This window comes from Papio anubis, chromosome 16 (genome assembly GCF_008728515.1).
Source record: "Papio anubis isolate 15944 chromosome 16, Panubis1.0, whole genome shotgun sequence".
In the NCBI taxonomy this organism is placed as follows: domain Eukaryota; kingdom Metazoa; phylum Chordata; class Mammalia; order Primates; family Cercopithecidae; genus Papio; species Papio anubis.
The window spans coordinates 39,627,062-39,645,854 of record NC_044991.1 but is presented as its reverse complement, the minus strand read 5'-3'; the positions used below and the strand labels follow the sequence as shown (position 1 = coordinate 39,645,854).

At 41.0% G+C, this 18,793-nt stretch overlaps 1 protein-coding gene and 1 long non-coding RNA gene across 4 annotated transcripts in view; one reads left to right on the top strand and one right to left on the bottom strand.

Moving 5' to 3' along the window:
• DTD1 (D-aminoacyl-tRNA deacylase 1) overlaps nt 1-5,423 on the top strand; it is a 172,124-nt gene extending 166,701 nt beyond the window's left edge. For all 3 annotated transcript variants that reach the window (XM_017945041.2, XM_021921275.1, XM_021921276.1), the window contains one exon: nt 4,862-5,423. The gene's annotated coding sequence lies outside the window, so the exon portion shown is untranslated. The remainder of the gene's footprint in view (nt 1-4,861) is intronic.
• LOC103888153 overlaps nt 1-18,793 on the bottom strand; it is a 42,956-nt gene that overhangs the window by 7,954 nt on the left and 16,209 nt on the right. The window lies entirely within an intron of this gene.

Sequence of the window (18,793 nt, the reverse complement as noted above, 5' to 3'; positions counted from 1 at the left end):
ATGGTACATCTTTTGCAATTGCTCCACAGTCTTGGATAGTCTGGGTTTTTTTTTCCCATTCTTTTCCTCTTTATTTTTGGTTGGGAAAGTTTGTAATGACTGTCTTCGAGCTCACTGATTCTTCCTTGGCTGTGTCCAATTTATTCATGAGCCCATCAAAGTCATTCTTCATTTCTGTTAGTGTTTCTGATTTCTATTATTTCCCTTTGTTTCTCTCTTGGAGTTTCCATCTCTCTGCTTACATTACCCATCTGTTCTTGCATGTTGTTTACTTTTCCATTAGAGCCCTTAACATATTAATCATAGTTTTAAAAAGTTCCCTGTCTTGTAATTCCAACATCTGTGTCATAGCCCCAGTCTGATTCTGGGGATCTTTTTGGGTCCACTGACTTTGAATCTGTAACTTTATGCCTTTCAATACATTTGGGAAATTAAGTAATATCTCTTCAAATATTTTTGTCTGCCCCATTCTTTTTCTTCTTACCTGGAGATTACTGTTCCAACCTTAAGTGTCATTCTGGATTTTTGCTATCCATGAGGTTGGCTTGCTTCCTCACTGATGCAGAGTAGGCATGTTATGTTACTTTACCAGTAGTGGGACTGGATTTTCTCTATGCACAGGCTTCCACCTCCATTATTTATTAGAAAATAAGTTGGCAAGAAGCTGGCCATGATTAGTGATTCTGTCTATTGCTAAGGTGCAGAGCTAGGCTTACAAATAATTTAGAGTGTGCCCTAATACAGTAGCTACTAGCTGCATGTGGCTATTTAGATGTAAATTAAAATTAAATAAAATTTAAAATTCACGTTCTCAGTCACAGTAGCCATATTTCAAGTGCTCACTAGCTATATACAGCTAGTGGCTGCTGTTCTATCATTGCAGAAAATTCAACTAAACAGCACCAACCTATAGGGATCAAGTTATGATTTTGAACCGCTATCATCTGAACCACTTTCTGTACTATAAGACTGACAATTGGCCAGGTGTGGTGGCTCATGCCTGTTATCCCAGCACTTTGGGAGGCCAAGGTGGGTGGATCACCTGAGGTCAGGAGTTGAAGATCAGCCTGCCCAACATGGTGAAACCCCATCTCTATGAAAAATACAAAAATTAACCAGGTGTGGTTGTGCACACCTGTAATCCTAGCTACTCAGGAGGCTGAGACAGGAGAATTGCTCAAACCCAGGAGGTAGAGGTTGCAGTGAACTGAGATGGCGCCACTGCACTCCAGCCTGGGCAATGAAGAGAGACTCTGGCTCAAAAAAAAAAAAGAAGAAGACTTTGAGATATATATATATACACACATACAATATACATGGGAAATAATAGATGAGAGAATAAGTTAGAGCCAAAAAATAAAAGCCAATTGCTATCAGAGTTTGTTCCTACCACTTTCAGGTGACATGAATTTTTCCCCATGCTTGTTTTATTGCATTACATTAAGCTTTCTGTTCATAATTAGGAACGATTCTTTTCATGTTCTCATCTGTGTAGTCAGGACCATCAGCTCTCAAGCAAAGGAAGAGATTCTCTGCTTTGACAGTTCCGTGGAGGGAGCTTGCTGGAATCTAACAGTGCTAGAAGGTCAGAGTGAAGCCTGCATTGATAACTTCCCAGCAACTCTCATGTTTTTGCATAGAACAGCCTTACTTTTCTAGGTAAATGAATTCAGATGCGATTACCAGCTAAGACCTGAAATAAATAGGTAAAAAAAATCTTGATTCTTTTAACAGTGATTTGGAGAACAGATCTATGGCATGTGTGTGTTCTAAGTCTAGCACTTGCATCCTGTGGTTGCTTAAATGGTCTGAAGCCAGAAGTGGGTCAGTTGGAAGTCTTTGAGGGATTTAGTGTTTACATGGGCTGTGAAGGGATTCCTTTCTTCTGGTCCTGGGCTGTCCTCACTGGAGATGTTCCTCACTGTCCCTGGTGGTTGACGACAGTAAAAGAGAACTACAGCGGGTGGAGGAAACTGGTGGTTCCCCTAGCTTCTTTCATAAGACTATGAAATTGTGGTGCTCAGTTATCAGGCACCTCTTATTACTGCCTGTCAGGTGTCCCCAGCCTCCGGGTCATGTCTGTCCTCAGTAGCTCATGTGACGTACATGCATTTGGAAATAGACATCATCCCTTCAGTAGCTCTTAGAGGGAGGCACATTACCCCTTATCCAGGGTTTCTGAATTTCAAGCCTCAGTGGTCCACCCTTATCTGGAGAACCATGTGTTTAGCTTGAACAGGACTTGTGCTCAGCACTTCTAATTTGGCAGATGGACCTCACACATAGCTCACTCCCACCTTCTTCATTCATGCTTACAGCTGTGTGAGCTGCATGGTCTCCAGCTACTCCCGGTTGGTGGCCAGCACCCTGGCTCCTGGGTTATTCTATAGTTCAAGAAAATAGGAAGAGACATTTTTAGCAAGTGAGACTAGAAATAGAGAGCAGTGTCTATTGACCAATCCATGTATTGTAGTGGGCAGTGGCTTTCGGTTGGAACAGTGTCCACTGCTGGCCAAAAATCTCTTGTATGTAGTTTACAAATCACTCATGGTACTAACACTGATCTTATGATTAGGCCAGCCCATTCGTGTTCCTGGTAGTAGCACACTTAATTCTAAAGGTATACCTAATGGTTTGTCCTTCAGGTTAGATGCTTTCTAAAGTTCTTAGGAAGTTTACCTAAAACCTTTGAGAATCCATTGGCCAAAACTCAGGATCCCTTCCAGTTCTGTGTTTCTCTAGTAGGGAATAGAAATTTCTAAATCATCTTTATCATATAAAATTTCTTTTGAAAGCCATTTTTTTATTACAAAGTTAACGCTCACTCATAGAAAGTATCAAAAATGCCAAAATACCCGAAGAAGAAAATAAAAATCATCTGCCACCTTATCATTCTATGATAATTATTATTAACATAATGCTTTGGAACAGTTTTTCTAAACAGATAATTCTACATCTGTTTCTCTAACTTTACAAAGTTGCAATTGCTTTTATCATTTAACAGAATATCTTGAACATTTCTCTAGGTCATTCTTTTACTGTGAGCTTTATAATTTCCATCTGTACATCAAATATTTGAAGACTAAATTTATTATCACAATGCATTAAAAATGTAGAATATTGTAGAATATTTAATTAAAGTAAATGTAAAAGAAAAATACATTCATCCAGGATCCCAGAGCTCATCTTAAGTTCAAAAACAAAGATTTTAATCTGTGCCAAGAAGATGAAGTTTCTCAAAGGTCAATGTGGGGAACAATTCCATAATTTCAGTTATTGGTATTGAAGGTAGGGAAAGAAGTATGAATAGTCCCCAGGTCCTTAATTTGGGTTAACATCATCCACATAATATAATAACAAATGAGTTGTTTCTAATAAGTAAAAACTGAAAGTAATATGGTCCCCAGGAATGATGTTGTCTGTTCTCCACCCACTGGTTGTCTTTTAGAAAGCTCTTAGGAAGGTGTGCAGGACTCTTACAGGTGGCTTTGGGGGTACGAGGGTAGGCCTTGGGGACATGGTGGCAGACAGAGCTGCAGAGCGTGGGCTGGCTGTGGTTCCAGCTTGCCTTTCTCATGTCATGCTCAGGGACTTCGCTATCCAGCTGCGGAGGGGAATGAGGGCTGTTAGTCTATGGAAGCATCTGCTTGTGATACAACCCTTTCTTAAGAATTTGGCCTGCGCTGAGTGTATCAGGAAGCACATCCATGGAAATGGCACTGCCATGGCATACCGACTGTTATTGAAATCTTTTGCTTTTACTGAAGTCCATCCAACTAGAATCTAGATCTGAGGGAATAAAAACTCCTCTGTTAGGCTTTAGATTTAGTTTAACTCTTGGATGACAAGTGCGTGCATCACAGATCTCGGCAATATTAGCTGGTTTTTGTTGTAGCCTCAGAATTACAAAAGGAAACCTGAGACACGTGGACTTCTGTACCAAAGAGTCAGGCATCCTTTGAGTGGTATTTAAAATATCACAAGACTAAGCATTTAGTTTATTCCCTGTCCCTGTACTTCCTTAAGCTCCCCATCCCTCTACCTCCCTCATTGTTAAAAGGATTTGGAAATGATGCTTTTATATCTCTTTTCTAGGAATTTGTTCATTTAATCTATGTTGTCTGATTTGTGAGTCTAAAGTTTCTCATGATATATTCCTTTTATCTTTTTAATGTCTGTAATGTCTGTACTGACGTTGCCTCTTTGATTCCTGATATTGATAATTCGTGTCTTCTCTCTTTTCTGGGTAAGTCTGGCCAGAGACTTATCTATTTTATTGATATTTTTATTTTTATTTTCTCTCTCTCGCTTTTTTCTGTTTGAAATTTCATCAGTTTCTGCTCCTTATTATTCTCTTCCTTCTCTGCTTGTTTTGGGTTTACTTTGATTTTATTCTTTAATTTCTTAAGGTAGAAACCCAGATTATTGATTTGATAACCTTTTTCTTTTCTAATATAAGTATTTAATGCTGTGAATTTCCCTCTAAGCCCTGCCTTAGGTGAATATCACAAATTATGATATGTTGTGTTTTCATTTACTTCAAAATATTTTCTAATTTGCCTGGTGACTTCTCTTTGATGCAAAAGCCATTTAGAAGTGTTTTCAGATACTTGGCTTGGTGTCTTTTGCTCTAAGAATGGAGCTGTAATGAACTGGAGACTCTTTGAGGAGAAGATATTGGGGTTTATACATGGCAACACGGCAGGTTTTACAGTGAAGTGATACACTGATGCTGGTGTTGCTGTATGAGCTTGAAAACATATCTTCAGCTACTTTGTTACTCTTACATGCTTATGGTAATAGAATCTGAAGGCAAATATTGGGATCCTTCTTAATAACATGTCTTCTTTGGTCTTTTTAGTGTGTTATCATTGGGCAGAACTGGACCCTGAAAAATTCAAGATGCTAAGCACCTACACTACTTTAAGAATTTGGAACTGAAACATGAAGAGGAAGACAGAAATAAGAAGTTGGGAACTTGAATGGCTCTGCAAAAAACACCAAAGGACCGTTTTGTCATTTTCTGTTGTTGCTGTGTGGAATGAGGCAGTGGGCACTGCCGGTGGCTCGGGGGGTGGGTGCGCACGTGGTAGAAGGCATGCACTTGTGCCCCCACAGAAAGGCTTTGTTGGTTTCTGCCACATCTTGGCTTGCTTTTGGAACAGGCTGGCCTAGCGTCATTTGTCATCAAGTCCACTGTGGTGTATTCTGCGTGTCCATGGCAGGGGTTCTCCAACACACTCACACTGTCCATGTTCTTTTTATTGCTGATTCATAAGCCAGGGCCCTTGTTGAAGTGTCAAGAGAGCAATCATCAGTGATAATGTATTGTGTGAGACCTTTGCATCTTGTAAATTTTCTCTTTTTTCTAAAGATAAATAATAATAAAATCCTAAATCTCAACAAACCACTTTATTATCAAACAGATTCTGCTATGTTTCTGCATAACGATGATGTCCATGGAAATGCAGTGTGTCTGACCTCTCTCTGTGCATATCTACACTTCTTTTCAAATAAGCCTCTTGCAAGAGGCCTTCTCTGACTGGCCCACACAGGCTCCTGAGGCCAGGTGGGAGCCTGTCCATCCAGTTTACAATTGACGACATTGTACTTGGAAATGAGACGTCAGGAAAAGGGAGTGTGGGTCAGAAGCGAGTCCAGTTTCAGAATGGCCACAGTGTTCTGAGACCAAGTGTGGAGCCACATCTGGTGTATCCACCTTTGGGAGGTGGAGAAAGGCATGGTGGGTGGTGCAGATACCATTTATCCAGTAGCTACGTGGTTGTCCATGTATCCAAGTCACCACGCCCAGCACTCTGGGAAGACAGAATCACATTCTGCCAAAGTAATTTCTCAGTTAAATTTCAGTCTACTGGTGGCACACTCAGAGTAGTCATTTTTTGACATATGATTTAATAGCTTTATATATCTAATAATGCTCACATATATCCTCTCTGGAAAATATTTTTGTATATAGAAGAGATATCCTTATTTGTGAGTTTTATAATGCTGAAACTCTGTCTTCCATGACCTTTATAATAAGTTCTGAATCCATCTAGTCTGACCCAGTCATCTACTTCAAATGATAATATATCAGAAAATGTAGAAAACAAAAAAGCTCAAAAGACATCTCTTGGAATATAGAGTTGGAAAAGGGTCTGCCAGATTGCTTTGTTCTAAACCAATTCAGATGGTCCAGTATAATTCACAATGGTTTAAACCTCTAGATTTGAAGTCATTACATCTCAGATGCAGACCCTGGCCAGCTCCCTAAACTGTATGGGCAGTGAGGTTCCAGAAGCTCTGCTGTTTGAGTTATCTAAGCAGGGTTTTACAGAGTGAATTCAAATTCACTTTAAAGCTACTTGAACCTACACGTTGATAAACTCAGTTGTAGGGTTTGGCTTGCTGGATAGCTGTCATGTTTCCCCACCACAGCATTTTATTGCCACCAATTAATGCTTATTGAACAGTTGCAGCCTGTCCTTGTAGTAAGGGGTAATGAAGATTGCATAGAGATACGACCTTTGTCATAGAGATCATGACATTTGGATGGTGGTAAAATGCTAAAGGCCTTTGTTGGTCCCAGCCCAGTTCCTGGCTCCCATTCTAAAGGGACAGAGACAAACCAGAGAGTGAGCACCATGTGGTCATGTTGCTGAAGGATCTGGGAAGGAAGAGCTGAAGGAGCTGGGGCTGTTTCATCTGGGAGGAGAACTCTAAATGTTTGAAAGATGTGGAAGAGAAGCTGGGTCAGGAAAAAAAATAGGAGCAACGGGTGTAAGTTGCATTAACGTAGATTCTGGCATTCTAACAACATGATTCAAAAGTGGAAATTCAAAAGCAGAAATTCTGAGCCTATGTGTGTGAGGGGGCATCTTTGATTAATTAAAACATCGCCGTCACAGTACGCAGGAACATGGTAAAAGAAAACGTTTACTACTTTTGTAAACATTTTGGATTGAAGAGAGCTTTTCCATCATCCTGAAAATCACTTTCAACTCCTGGGATCAGAGAAATAGCAGAGAATACACCAAAGTCTGGCCTAAGAGGGTCAGATCTAACCACAGGGCCAGGTTATAGAGAAAAATGAAAGCTCAAGAAGAAACCCCATAATATCTGCAGCTGCCTTGAAAAGGTGGTTAATTTCCACCCCCATCTACTCTCCTGAAGGTCCTTTCCTAGTTCCTTTGGAACCAATGACTAAAATTAGATTTTGGGTGGCGTTCTTGCAGAGAATAAATCTCTCAGTCTTTACATCTCTCCCAACATCTCTGCCTCCTGCTTTCTGCTTATTTATAAAGCATACTGTTTATTGTCCATTAAAACATCATTTGAATGAGGATGGAAGCGGAGAATCATACCATGTATGGCTTTTCTGAGAAGCCTTGGCAGATCACAGACCCAGGACTTTAAACAGAGTGCTTGCCGATAACACTGCGTAGCAGGACCCATTTAATCTTGCCTTTCGTGGTTTACTTTATAGGAGACCAAGCTCTTGTGGCTACACAAAACAGACCAAATAAAGGCATCTTTGGGGGCTGGACGTCCAAAGCAGCACCTCATGGTTAGTGGTCCCAGGGAGGACATTTTCCCTACCAAGCAGTGTCCTAGCTCGGATGGGTACCAGCTGACATATATGTGGACAATTTGGCATTTCATTGATTTGATCATAAGGAACAAACAGTTCCACAAACACCCTGTTTCCTTTGATATGATATCATTTGAGTAACTCCAAAGCCAGAGAGGCAATATTTTCTGTCTCAGGTTTGTCAGATTTTCTGCCGTTTTTCAGCCAGGCACTTTAAGAATTCTTAATTTGTTGTTCATTGTTGATTTGGGTCCTTTAAAAATAGAGTGAAAGAACCTCATCTCAGAAAACATGGAATCAATCAAGAGTAGAGCCCCCCACTGGCTGCCTGAGAAGGGAAGAGGGGCAGCCCTGTTTTGAGGGGAGTCTTCCGCAGCCAACGTTTTCATTCTCTCCTAGGGTACAGACACCAACATACTGACTTTTTAGAGGTTCTAGGAAACAAAACCTTAAATTCCCATTAGGAAAGTATCTTTCAATGACGGTATTTTAGGTTTGTTAAATCTCAATTACTTTGTTAGTTTTGATAATATGCTTAATATTTGTAGGGGCCTTAAAAATAACTTGTTTTTGAATGTTCCCTGAGGGTGGATGAGTTAGAGACCCCATCACTAAGCAGGAAATACATTAGGGGTGGTCTGTGGAGGACGCCACAGCTGACAGTCCCCTGCAGCAGAGAGACGGGCTTGGACCCAGGCCTTTGTCTGAAACGGTGGCCTCCCAAGGGAGCAGAGTTCGGTAGGAAGAGTTGGCCAGGTGACACTAGGGCAGAGAGGAGGGTCACAAGGTGTGAGAGGTGTGAGAGGAGGGGCGTTTCGACATCTGCTCGCAGGTCGGTAGGACTGGACTTGGGGAGAGAGGGAGCACGTAGAGGAACAGGGACAGAAACAAGACCTCATAGGTGAGCAAGGCCTGGAGCGCAGAGGTCTTAAAGTCATGATAATGCGTTTAGACTCTATCACGCCCCACTTCTTGTCTTCTCCAGGCTGATTTGTTCTAGTTCTTTAGCAGTTTCTCATGTGATGTGACTGGAGAGCGACCCTGGAGAACGGGATGCAGCTCTGTTAATGTGGTGTGACGAAGGCCCGCGATGTGGGCAGTGGTGATGTGGTCTCGACAGGCCATGGGGTTGCACGACTTGGGGTCTAATCCTGGCCTTGCTGTTGACCTGCTGCATGGCCTCAGGACAGTTTATTCAATTATTCAGCCTTCTACACTTCTGTTCCCTCATCTGTCAGAAGGAGGCAGGGCTTGCCACTTGGAGCATGGTCGTAAGGGCTAAAGGAAGAGGAGGCTCAAATTCAGCACAGTGTGAACAGTCCCCATTCCTGTGGCTGCATCATATCTCTGGCTCCCACTGAGCCTGCATGTGCAGGTCACTGAACCTCCAGGTTTATTCCATGTAACCACTGTCCTCCACCACTGAAGAACCAAAAGAAGAACTGATCGTATGCCTGTTGGGCTGGGCCTGTGGTCTGGTCTATTGAAATATTTCCAGTGTCACTTTGGTGATTCTTCTCAGCTTTAAGTCATCCCTGGACATGCTTTCTCTGTCTCTAAGTCTTGGCTAAACACAGTTCACAGGACAGAGCTGGCACTCCATTTGGAATCCTCTTTCAGATCAATAGGTGCATTACTTCAGTTCCCATCCAATCTGCATTCCTCCTTCCCATGTTGCCCATTCTTGCTGAAATCAAGCCATGCTATTTTCACAGTATTTTGATGATTAATCCAATGATCCTGTCAAAAACTATCAGTACAGCACAATGCGTTATTTGTGAATTCATTCTGGCTTCCAGTGATCACTGTGTTCTTTTCTACAGGCTCATGAGCCATCTGTTTAATCATCTCTTCTAGAATGATTTTAGGAGCCCACATCTAACTGGGCTGTCTGCAGTGTCTGGGATCCATCTTGTCGAAACTGGGATTTTTTCACATGTTCAGTTTTCTGTCCCCTCTCTTCAGAATTTTTATTTATTTATTTATTTATTTATTTATTTATTTATTTATATTTTTTTAGATGGAGTTTTGATCTTGTTGCCCAGGCTGGAGTGCAGTGGTGCGATTTCAGCTCACTGCAACCTCTGCCTCCCAACTTCAAGTAGTTCTCCTACCTCAGCCTCCCCAGTAGCTGGAATTACAGGCATGCGCCACCATGCCTGGCTAATTTTTTGTAGAGACAGGGTTTCTCCATGTTGGTCAGGCTGGTCTCGAACTTCCGACCCCAGGTGATCCACCTGCCTTGGCCTTCCAAAGTGCTGGGATTACAGGTGTGAGCCACTCGCCCGGCCTCTTCAGAATATTTTTAGAAGTTGTCAGTGGTAACTATCCCATGTGCACATCTTCAAGTTCTCTCAGAGCTTTTGAAACCTCAATTCATTCAGAGTCCCTCATAAGGCTATCTCCTCACCTACTGGGCTTCGAGTCCCCTATTATGATGTTTGTTTTGCCTCTTTTGAGTTTGAAACATTTGCTTACAAGAGTAGATAAAATAACTAACTGAATTTGAACCCATAACCATGGCCAGAAGCTAGTCTAAGACCTGTTCCTGTGTCAGCTCTTGTAATCCCCACACCTCTTTCATTATTCCCATTTTACAGTTGAGTAAGTTGAGATAGAGAAATGAAGTGACTGTCAGGAACTGTGAAGGGTCTGGAATCTTACTCTACTAACCAGTAGACAGTTAGTCTGCTGCAGTGTCCTGGGTGCTGGCAGGAGACAGGAGACGCTGGGTCAGGGTCAGGGCTGAGCTTTATTACAGCAACAGCAGGATCTAGTGTCAGCGTTTATGCCAGCTCCCTAACCTTAATTTCAACAGGTGACACCTTCACACACAGTGGGTTGTGCTACAGAAGAATTCCAAGTGTAGAGAATCCAAATCTTCTGTCTTTGCCCTGGGAGAGCCACTCTCTGTCTTCCAAGGCTGCTGACTATAGAAACATCCTTGGAAATAGAGTCCTAGAGCAGAGGTGGCCAATACCACAGCTCACGAGCTATGAATAAACAACAGAGACCCACGGAGAATTGTCTCCCAAAAGGAACTTAACCAAAATCACTCCATTAGGAGGTGGTGGTGTCAGAATTCAAAGCCAGGCCACCGTGTCCCAGAGCCTGTCCTTATAGCCCTGCTCCCACCATGCTGCCCCCAGCACAACCCAGTGCAGGAAGGAGGTGCTGAGCAGTGGCGCCATGTCTAACTGGTCACCAACACCTTCACACAATGGTTATTTTACTTGTGATTGTGCACTGGACATTGCTCTCATTCGAATCCCTCCCCTTCTCCCCACTCCAGCCTGCCAAATCAGAAACTGAGGGTGCAGCCAAGAAATCTAGGTATTTACTCGTTTATCTTTATTTTTTGTGGGTGCATAGTAGGTATATATATTTATGGGGTACATGAGATATTTTGATATGGGCATGCGATGCATAATAACCACATCGGGGTAAATGGAGTATTCACCACCTCCAGCATTTATCCTTTCTTTGTGTTACAAACAATCCAATTATATTCTTTTAGTTATTTTTAAATGCATACTAAATTATTATTGACTGTAGTCACGCTGATGTGCTATCAAATACTAAATCTTATTCATTCTCTCTAACTAACTTTTTTACCCATTAGCCATCCCCACTGCCCTCCCCACCATTACCTTTCCTAGCCTCTGGTAACCATCATTGTACTCTCTATCTCTCTATAAGTCCAATTGTTTTAATTTTTTTAGCTTCCGCAAATAAGACAAACATGCAATGTTTGTCTTCCTGTGCCTGGCTTATTTCACTTAACATAATGATGTCCAACTCCTTCCATGTTTTTGCAAATGGCAAGATCTCATTCTTTTGTATGGCTGAACAGCACTCCATTGTGTATAAGTACCACATATTCTTTGTCCGTTCACCTGTTGATAGACACAGGTTGCTTCTAAATCTTGGGTATTGTGAATAGTGCTTCAATAAACATGGGAGTGCCAATATCTCTTAGATATACCAATTTCCTTCCTTTTGGGTATGTACTCAGCAGTGGGATTGCTAGGTCATGTGGTAGTTCTATTTTTAGTTTTTTGAGGAACCTCAAAACTGTTCTCTATACCGATTATACTGTCTACGTTCCCATCAACAGAGTGTGAAGGTCCTCTCTTCTCCACATCCTTGCCAGCATTTGTTATTGCCTTTCTTTTGGATAAAAACCATATTAACTGAGGTGAGATGATATTTCATTGTAGCTTTGATTTGCATATCTTGGATGATCAATGATGCTGAGATATGTTCCTTCTATACCCAGGTTTTTTTAGGGATGTTGAATTTTATCAAATGCTTTTTTTTTTTTTTAGCATCAATTGAAATGATGCTGAAATGATCATATGAATTTTTTGTCCTTCATTCTATTTCTTTGATATATTACATTGATTGATTTGTGTATATTGAACTATCCTTGAATCCCTGGTCTAAATCCCACTTGCTCGTGATGAATGATCTGTTTAATGTGTTGTTGAATTTGGTTTGCTAGTATTTGGTTAAGGATTTTCTGCATTAGTGTTCATCATGAATACTGGCCTGTTGTTTAATTTTTTTGATATGTCTTTGTCTGGTTTTGGTATCAGGGCAATACAGAATAATTTTGAATGTATTCCCTGCTCTATTTTTTGGAATAGTTTGAGTAGGATTGGTATTAGTTTTTTAAATGTTTGGTAAAATTCAGTAGTGAAGTCATTGGGTCCCAGGCTTTTCTTTGCTGGGATATTTTTTATTATGGCTTTTATTTCATTACTTGTTATTTATCTGTCCAGGTTTTGGATTTCTTTATGGTTCAATCTTGGTAGGTTGTATGTGTCTAGGAATTCATGCATTTCTTCCAGGTTTTCCAGTTTATTGATATATAGTTGCTCATAGTAGCCTCTAATAATCCTTTGAATTTCTGTGGTATCAGTTGCAATGTCTCCTTTTTCATCTCTGATTTTGTTTATTTGAGTCTTCTTTTTTCTTAGTTGGCTTAAGGGTTTGTTGATTTTGTTTATCTTTTCAAAAAATCAACTTTTCCAAAAATCAACTTTTCCTTTTGTTGATCTTTTGTATTTTTTTAATTTAAATTTCATTTATTTCTGCTCTGATCTTTATGATTTCTTTTCTTCTAATTTTTGATTTTGCTTACTCTTGCTTTTCTATTTCTTTAAGATTCATCATTAGGTTGTTTATTTGAAGTTTTTCTACTTTTTTGATGTAGATGCTTATTGCTATAAACTTTCCTGTTAGTACTGCTTTCACTGTATCCCATAGTTTTTGGCATGTTGTGTTTCCATCCTCATTTGTTTCAAGAAATTCTTAAATTTTCTGCTTAATTTCTTTTTTCTTTCTTTCTTTTTTTTTTTAAACAGAGTCTTGCTCTGTTGCCCAGGCTGGAGTGCAGTGGTGCTATCTCCGCTCACTGCGAGCTCCGCCTCCCAGGTTCATGCCATTCTCCTGCCTCAGCCTCCTAAGTAGCTGAGACTACAGGTGCCCACCACCACACTCAGCTAATTTTTTGTATTTTTAGTAGAGACGGGGTTTCACTGTGTTAGCCAGGATGGTCTCGATCTCCTGACCTAGTGATCTGCCTGCCTCAGCCTCCCAAAGTGCTGGGATTACAGGCGTGAGCCACTGTGCCTGGCCAAATTTTCTGCTTAATTTGTTTGTTGACCCACTGGTCACTGAGGAGCACATTGTTTAATTTCCATGTGTTTATATGATTTCCAAAATTACTGTTGTTATTGATTTTTAGTTTTATTACATTGTGGCCAGAGAAGATATTTGATATAATTTCAATGTTTTTTAATGTTTTAATACTTGTTTTGTGGTCTAACATATGGTTTATCCTTGAGAATGATCCATGTGCTAAGGAAGAAAATGTGTATTCTGCAGCCATTGGATGAAATGTTCTGTAAATATCTATTAGGTCCATTTGGTCTGTATTGCAGATTAAGTTCAATTTATCTTTGCTGATTTTCTGTGTGAGTGATCTGTCCAATGCTGAGAGTGGGGTGTTGAAGTCTTCAGCTATTAATGCATTGGGATCTGTCTCTCTCTTTAGCTCTAATAATATTTGCTTTATATATCTGGGTGCTTCAGTGTTGGGTGCATATATATTTAGAATTGTTATGTTCTTTTGCTGAATTGACCTCTTTATAAATATATAATAATGTTCTTTGTCTTTTTTTATAGTTTTGGTCTTGAAATCTATTTTGTCTCACATGAGAACAGCTACTCCTGCTCTTTTTTAGTTTTCATCGGCATGGAATACATTTTTCCATCCCTTTATTTTTAGTCTATGTGTGTCTTTATAGCTGAAGTGTGTTTCTTGTAGGCAACAGATTGTTGGGTCTTGTTTTTTAATCCATTCAGCTACTCTATGTCTTTTTATTGGGTAATTTAGTTCATTTACATTAAATGTTATTATTGATAAGTAAGGACTTACTTATTCCATTTTGCTATTTGTTTTTCTGATTGTTTTATGGTCTTCTCTTTCTTCTTTCCTTCTTTCCAGTCGTCCTTTTAGTGAAGGTGATTTTCTCAGGTGATGTTTTAATTTCTTGATTTTTATTTTTTTCTGTATCTATTGTATGTTTTTTTGATTTGAGGTTACCATGAGTCTTACAAATAATATCTTATAACCTATTATTTTAGACTGATGACAACTTAACACTGATTGCATAAAGCAAACAAGCAAAGAGAAAACTAATAAAATCTCTACACTTTAACTTCGTCCCCTCACTTTTTAACTTTTTGTTGTTTCTATTTATATCTTATTATACTGTTTATGTCTTGAAAAGTTATTATTTTTGATAGGACCATTTTTAGTCTTTCTATTCAAGATATGGAAGTAGTTTATATACCACAATTACAATATTATAATATTCTGTGTTTTTGTGTACTTAGTATTACCAGGGAGTTTTTTTGTTGGTTTGTTTTGTTTTGTTTTACCTTTAGATGAGTTCTTATTGGCCATTAATGTTTTTTCTTTCAGATTGAAAAACTCCCTTTAGCATTTTTTGTAGGACATGTCTGGTGTTGATGAAATCCCTCAGCTTTTTCTTTTCTTTTCCTTTTTTTTTTTTTTTTTGGTCTGGGAAAGTCTTTATTTTTTCTCTATGTTTGAAGGATATCTTAACTGGATATACTATTCTAGAATGAAAGCTTTTTTTTCAGCCCTTTAAATATGTCATGCCACTCTCCTGGCCTGTAAGGTTTCCACTGAGAAGTCTGCTACGAGATGTATTGGAGCTTTTCTGTATATTATTTGTTTCTTTTCTCTTGCTGCTTTTAGGATTCTTTCTTTATCCTTAACCTTTGGAAGTCTGATTATTAAATGTCTTGGGGTAGTCTTATTTGGGTTAAACTGACTTGGAGTTCTATAACCTTCTTGTACTTGAATACTAGCATCTTTCTCTAGGTTTGGGAAGTTCTCTGTTATTATCCTTTGAATAAACATTCTACCCCAATCTCTCTCTCTACTTCCTTTCTAAGGTCAATAACTCTTAGATTTGCCCTTTTGAGACTATTTTCTAGATTTTGTAGGCATGCTTCATTTAAAAAAAATTCTTTCTGCTTGTCTTCTCTGTGTATTTTCAAATAGCCTGTCTTCAAGCTCACTAATTCTTTCTTCTGCTTGATCAATTCTGCTGTTTATAGACTCTGGGCTGGGCCTGGCAGCTCCTGCCTGTAATCCTAGCATTTTGGGAGGCTGGGGCAGGTGGTTTGCTTGAGGCCAGGAGTTTGAGACCAGCTTGGGCAACAAGGGAAAACCCTGCCTCTATAAAACAAACAAACAACGACAAAAAAAATTAGCCCATTGTGGTGCACACCTGTAGTCCCAGCTACTCAGGAGGCTGAGTGGGGAGGATCACTTGAGCCCAGGAGGTCAAGGCTGCAGTAAGCCATGATTGCACCACTGCAATCATGGGTGACAGAGTGAGACCCTGTCTCAAAAGAGAGATAGAGAGAGCCTGGGTGACAGAGCAAGACCCTGTCTCAAAAGAGAGAGAAAGAGACAGGGAGAAGGGGAGAGAGAGAGGGAGGGAGGGAGAGACAGAAAGAGAAAGTGGCTTTGATGCATTCTTCAGAATGTCAATTGCATTTTTCAGCTCCAGAATTTCTGCTTAATTCTTTTAATTATTTCAATTTCTTTGTTCAATTTATCTGATGGGATTCTGAATTCCTCTTCTGTGTTATCTTGGATTTCACTGAGCTTCATCAGAACAGCTGTTTGAATTCTCTGAAAGGTCACATATCTCTGTATCTCCAGGATTAATTGTTGGTGTCTTATTTATTTCATTTGGTGAGGTCATGTTTTCCTGGATGGTCTTGATGCTTGTGGATGTTTGTTGGTGGCTAGGCATTAAAGAGTTAGGTATTGATGACAGTTTTTGTGGTCTGGGCTTGCTTTTACCCTTTCTTCCTGAGAAGGCTTTCCAAGTATTCAAAGGGGCTTAGGTGTTGTGATTTAAGTCTTTGGTCACTGCAACCGTATCTGCTTTAGGGGCACCCTAAACTCAGTAATGCTATGGCTCTTGCAGACTCATAGAGGTACTGCCTTGGTCATCTTGGGTAAGATCCAGAATTCTTTGGATTATCAGGCAGAGACTTCTGTTCTTTTCTTTTACTTTCCCCTAAACAAATGAAGTCTCTCCCCCTGTGCTGAGCTGCCTGGAGCTGGGAGTGGGATGACACAAGGACCGCCATGACCACCACAACAGAGTCACAGCCGAAGCCAGCACAGCACTGGGTCTTGCCAAGGCCTGCAGTAACCACTGCCTGGTTACTACCGATGTTCACTTAGGGCCCAAGGGCTGCACAATCAGCAGGTAGCAAATCCAGCCAGGCATGTGTCTCTTACTTCAGAGCAATGAGTTCCCCAAGCCTGGGACCCGCACAGAGATGCTGTCTCGGAGCCGGGGCCTGGAGTGGGGAACCTTAGGAATCTACCTGGTGCTCTATTCTTCTGTGGCTGAGCTGGCACCAAAGCCCCAAGACAAAGTCCTTCCCACCTTTCTCTTTTCTTTCCTCAAGCAGAGGAGTCTCTTCTTATGGCCATCACTACCACAGCCCACGGTAAATAGTGCCTGGCTATTGCTGATGTTCACTCAAGGCCCAAGGGCTCTCCAGTCAGCATGTGGTGAATGCTGCCAGTCCTGAGACTCTCCCTTCGGGGCAATGGGCTCCCCTCTGGCCCAGGGCAGGTCCAGAAATTCTGTCTAGGAGCAAAGGCCTGGAATCAGCAGCCCCAGGAGCCTGCTTGGTTCTCTACTCCACTGTGGTGGAGCTGCAAGACAAACTCCCCTTTGCTCTTCCCTCCTTTTCTAAGCTGAAATAGACTTTGCTCATAGCCACCACAGTCAGCAGTATGCTGATTTACACCCGAAGCCAGTATGGCTCTGAGTCTCACCCAAGGCCTGTGGTGAGTACTGCCTGGCTACCACTGCCAATGATTCCGGGTCCAAGGGCTCTTTAGTGGGCAGGTCATAAATCCTGTCAGGACTGGGTCCTTCCCTTGAAGGCCTTTAAGGCCTGGGCTGTGTCTAGAAACGTCATCTGGGAACTAGGGCCTAGAATGCCTATCACCCTGTCTACCATGGCTGAGCTGGTGTCCAAGTTGCAAGACAAAGTCCTCCTCACTCTGCCCTCTCCTCTCCTTAAGCAGAGAGAAGGAATCTCTCTTGGAGTTATCAGCTTCTCTGCCTGGGGTTGAGGGAGGACATGCAAATACTCCCTTAACTATTGTCTCCCTAAGTCATGTGCACACCAAGTCCACTGACTCCAAGCCCAGCACAGCATCAAGACTTGCCCAGGAATTGCAGTCCTTGTGGCTTAGACTGCCTTTCAAGTTTATTTAGAACCCAGAGCACTTTAGCCCACAGCAGTGAGGCTTGCTGGAACTCAGGTTTCAACCGCTGGGATGAGCGATTCTCCTCTGGCTAGGGCTGGTCTAAAAGCTCTCTCCATAAATGTTAGCTGATTTCTGCCCAGTGTTGCTTTGCACTGTGATAGGGCACCACTGAGTTTAAATGCAAAGTGCCATAATCACTGCGCTGTCCCTCCTCTTAGTGCACAGATGCTGTCTCCGCACCATGTGGCTATTGCCAGGAGATAGGGGAGGGTTGATAAAAGCAACTCAAGACTGTCTTTCCTACCCTCTTCAGTGCCTCTTTCCTTCATATGATGTTTAAACCAGGTATTGTGATCATTTACCTGATTTTTGCTTTTTATGAAGGTGTCTTTTTGTGCTGATAGTTGTTCAATTTGGTGTTCCTCTGTTGTGTGTGTAAAAAGTAAAGTAGAGGTTCCTCTTCAAAGACTTTCCTCCCCATTTAACTAGGAATAAATAGTAACTTCTCTTAGAAGCAAAATTTATTCAAAGACCTGTGCTAACGTTTTTAAATATCTGCTCGCCAAAAAATTACTTCTCTTAGAAGGACAAACACAGCAATTAAGTCAAAACATATTAAACAAGTTTGAAGAGGAATTATGAAATAAAAAGAGGGGGAAATTGTAAAAAGTAAAATAGAGGGTCCTCTTCAAAGACTTTCCTCCCCATTTAATTAGGAGTAAATGGTAACTTCTCTCAGAAGCAACATTCATTCAAAGACCTGTGCTAACATTCTTAAACATCTGCTAGCCGTGATAAAGAAATCAATGTACTTTATGTTTTTAGCTCCCACAATTTAGCCTAAATATTTGCCCTGGCATGCTTACACTGGCCCAAGCAAACATTAGGTCATAGTCTGTTCCTCTTCCTTATCTGAAGGTGTTTTTACCTTTCTCAGCATTCCACAAATTACTTCCTCCTTCCTTTATTCTCCTCTGGCTTTGCCTTTTTAAAAAAGTTCTAAGTTGCTAGCCAATTGGGACAAATACAGAATGTGAGGTCCCGTTCCAGCCAATGGAAACCAGACACGGAAGTAGGGTGGACACTTTAAGTTATAAATAACCCTGTCTTCTTTTTCCGGTGTACTCTTGTGGCAAAACTGCTGGTGAGTGTACCCTTTCTGCAGAAAGTAAAAATGGCCTTGATGAGTACATTAAATTTATGTTCAAGTGCAATTTCGTTACGGCACTGGGGAACAAGCATTTCAAACGGCGGGGCGGGGGGAACGATCGCTGGAGACTTCTATTTAGCCATCTTGGTCTGCCCCCTCCTCCAAGAAATCTCGATTTTAACAAGCCTCCAGCTAATAG